We start from the raw sequence: 5,000 nt of genomic DNA, 5'->3' as shown, positions 1-5,000 counted from the left end.
CAGGTGACTACACACACCTGAGACAGGTGACTACGCACACCTGAGACAGGTGACTACGCGCACACACACACACACACACACCTGAGACAGGTGACTACGCACACCTGAGACAGGTGACTACGCACACCTGAGACAGGTGACTACGCACACACACGCACACCTGAGACAAGTGACTACGCACACACACGCTCACCTGAGACAGGTGACTACGCACACACACCTGAGACAGGTGACTACGCACACACACCTGAGACAGGTGACTACGCACACACACACACACACACACACCTGAGACAGGTGACTACGCACACCTGAGACAGTTGACTACGCACACCTGAGACAGGTGACTACGCACACACACACACACACACACACACCTGAGACAGGTGACTACGCACACACACGCACACACACCTGAGACAGGTGACTACGCACACACACCTGAGACAGGTGACTACGCACACACACACACACACACACACACCTGAGACAGGTGACTACGCACACACACACACACACACCTGAGACAGGTGACTACGCACACACACCTGAGACAGGTGACTACGCACACACACCTGAGACAGGTGACTACGCACACACACACACATTTGAGACAGGTGACTACGCACACCTGAGACAGGTGACTACGCACGCACACACACACACCTGAGACAGGTGACTACGCACACCTGAGACAGGTGACTACGCGCACACACACACACACACACACACCTGAGACAGGTGACTACGCACACCTGAGACAGGTGACTACGCACACACACGCACACCTGAGACAAGTGACTACGCACACACACGCACACCTGAGACAGGTGACTACGCACACACACCTGAGACAGGTGACTACGCACACACACACACACACACCTGAGACAGGTGACTACGCACACACACCTGAGACAGGTGACTACGCACACCTGAGACAGGTGACTACGCACACACACACACACCTGAGACAGGTGACTACGCACGCACACACACACACACACACCTGAGACAGGTGACTACGCACACCTGAGACAGGTGACTACGCACACACACACACACACACACCTGAGACAGGTGACTACGCACACACACCTGAGACAGGTGACTACGCACACCTGAGACAGGTGACTACGCACACACACACACACCTGAGACAGGTGACTACGCACGCACACACACACACACACACACCTGAGACAGGTGACTACGCACACCTGAGACAGGTGACTACGCACGCACGCACACACACCTGAGACAGGTGACTACACACACCTGAGACAGGTGACTACGCACACCTGAGACAGGTGACTACGCGCACACACACACACACACACACCTGAGACAGGTGACTACGCACACCTGAGACAGGTGACTACGCACACCTGAGACAGGTGACTACGCACACACACGCACACCTGAGACAAGTGACTACGCACACACACGCTCACCTGAGACAGGTGACTACGCACACACACCTGAGACAGGTGACTACGCACACACACCTGAGACAGGTGACTACGCACACACACACACACACACACCTGAGACAGGTGACTACGCACACCTGAGACAGTTGACTACGCACACCTGAGACAGGTGACTACGCACACACACACACACACACACACACACCTGAGACAGGTGACTACGCACACACACGCACACACACCTGAGACAGGTGACTACGCACACACACCTGAGACAGGTGACTACGCACACACACACACACACACACACACACACCTGAGACAGGTGACTACGCACACACACACACACACACCTGAGACAGGTGACTACGCACACACACACCTGAGACAGGTGACTACGCACACACACCTGAGACAGGTGACTACGCACACACACACACATTTGAGACAGGTGACTACGCACACCTGAGACAGGTGACTACGCACGCACACACACACACCTGAGACAGGTGACTACGCACACCTGAGACAGGTGACTACGCGCACACACACACACACACACACACCTGAGACAGGTGACTACGCACACCTGAGACAGGTGACTACGCACACACACGCACACCTGAGACAAGTGACTACGCACACACACGCACACCTGAGACAGGTGACTACGCACACACACCTGAGACAGGTGACTACACACACACACACCTGAGACAGGTGACTACGCACACACACCTGAGACAGGTGACTACGCACACCTGAGACAGGTGACTACGCACACACACACACACCTGAGACAGGTGACTACGCACGCACACACACACACACACACACCTGAGACAGGTGACTACGCACACCTGAGACAGGTGACTACGCACACACACACACACACACACCTGAGACAGGTGACTACGCACACACACCTGAGACAGGTGACTACGCACACCTGAGACAGGTGACTACGCACACACACACACACCTGAGACAGGTGACTACGCACGCACACACACACACACACACACACACACCTGAGACAGGTGACTACGCACACCTGAGACAGGTGACTACGCACACACACACACACACACCTGAGACAGGTGACTACGCACACACACACACACACACACCTGAGATAGGTGACTACGCACACCTGAGACAGGTGACTACGCACACACACACACACCTGAGACAGGTGACTACACACACACCTGAGACAGGGGACAACACACACACACACCTGAGACAGGTCACTACGCACACACACACACACACACACACACACACACACATACACACCTGAGACAGGGGACTACACACACACACACACACCTGAGACAGGTCACTACGCACACACACACACCTGAGACAGGTCACTACGCACACACACACACACACACACCTGAGACAGGGGACTACACACACACACACACACCTGAGACAGGTGACTACGCACACACACCTGAGACAGGTGACTACGCACACACACACACACACACACCTGAGACAGGTGACTACGCACACCTGAGACAGTTGACTACGCACACCTGAGACAGGTGACTACGCACACACACACACACACACACACCTGAGACAGGTGACTACGCACACACACACACACACACACCTGAGACAGGTGACTACGCACACACACCTGAGACAGGTGACTACGCACACACACCTGAGACAGGTGACTACGCACACACACACACACACACACACACACACCTGAGACAGGTGACTACGCACACACACACACACACACCTGAGACAGGTGACTACGCACACACACCTGAGACAGGTGACTACGCACACACACCTGAGACAGGTGACTACGCACACACACACACATTTGAGACAGGTGACTACGCACACCTGAGACAGGTGACTACGCACGCACACACACACACCTGAGACAGGTGACTACGCACACCTGAGACAGGTGACTACGCGCACACACACACACACACACACACACACCTGAGACAGGTGACTACGCACACCTGAGACAGGTGACTACGCACACACACGCACACCTGAGACAAGTGACTACGCACACACACGCACACCTGAGACAGGTGACTACGCACACACACCTGAGACAGGTGACTACGCACACACACACACACACACACCTGAGACAGGTGACTACGCACACACACCTGAGACAGGTGACTACGCACACCTGAGACAGGTGACTACGCACACACACACACACCTGAGACAGGTGACTACGCACGCACACATACACACACACACACACACACCTGAGACAGGTGACTACGCACACCTGAGACAGGTGACTACGCACACACACACACACACACACCTGAGACAGGTGACTACGCACACACACACACACACACACACCTGAGATAGGTGACTACGCACACCTGAGACAGGTGACTACGCACACACACACACACCTGAGACAGGTGACTACACACACACCTGAGACAGGGGACAACACACACACACCTGAGACAGGTCACTACGCACACACACACACACACACATACACACCTGAGACAGGGGACTACACACACACACACACACACCTGAGACAGGTCACTACGCACACACACACACACCTGAGACAGGTCACTACGCACACCTGAGACAGGGGACTACACACACACACCTGAGACAGGGGACTACACACACACACACACACACACACACCTGATACAGGTCACTACGCACACACACACACACACACACACACATACACACCTGAGACAGGGGACTATACACACACCTGAGACAGGGGACTACACACACACACACACACCTGAGACAGGTCACTACGCACACACACACACACACACCTGAGACAGGTCACTACGCACACCTGAGACAGGGGATTACACACACACACACACACACACACACACACACACACACACCTGAGACAGGGGACTACACACACACACACACACACCTGAGACAGGTCACTACGCACACACACACACACCTGAGACAGGTCACTACGCACACCTGAGACAGGGGACTACACACACACACACACACCTGAGACAGGGGACTACACACACACACACACACACACACACACACACACACACACACACACACACCTGAGACAGGTCACTACGCACACCTGAGACCAGAGGTGTCAAAAGTATTCACATTCATTACTCAAGTAGAAGTATAGATACTAGGTTTTAAAAATACTTAAAAGTATAAAAGTAAAAGTAATGTAAGGGGAATGTTTTTTCTCCGTTAAGGACAAACTCTTAAGCCGCGTCTCAGGGGCCTATAGTGCACTACCCCACCTCCCCAAAACAATCATTTTTATAAAGGCCACAATGACTATAATGTTTTAAAATGTTATGTTGAAAAATGTGGGATGCACTAGGCTACCCGTTTCAGCTGAATATATGCCCATTAAAAATGATCACATTTTATTACAATGCAAATACATTAAAGTACCATATGTGTACTGAGCATTAACATGCGTTTCATGGAGCGGAAGACATGATAACTAGTTGCCTATAGGTATTGTAATAGTGCAAAATAGGCGGCGACTCCGACACAAACATTGCAAAA

The 5,000-nt window shown here is 53.0% G+C and overlaps 1 pseudogene across 1 annotated transcript in view; it reads left to right on the top strand.

Moving 5' to 3' along the window:
- LOC306753015 (deoxycytidine kinase 2-like) overlaps positions 1 to 5,000 on the top strand; it is a 24,873-nt pseudogene that overhangs the window by 2,185 nt on the left and 17,688 nt on the right. The gene's annotated exons all lie outside the window — the stretch shown is intronic.

The sequence above is a fragment of the Taurulus bubalis genome, assembly GCF_910589615.1.
Source record: "Taurulus bubalis genome assembly, chromosome: 2".
Taxonomy (NCBI): domain Eukaryota; kingdom Metazoa; phylum Chordata; class Actinopteri; order Perciformes; family Cottidae; genus Taurulus; species Taurulus bubalis.
Note: the sequence above shows the minus strand (reverse complement) of the source record. Positions and strands in the feature narration are given on the sequence as shown.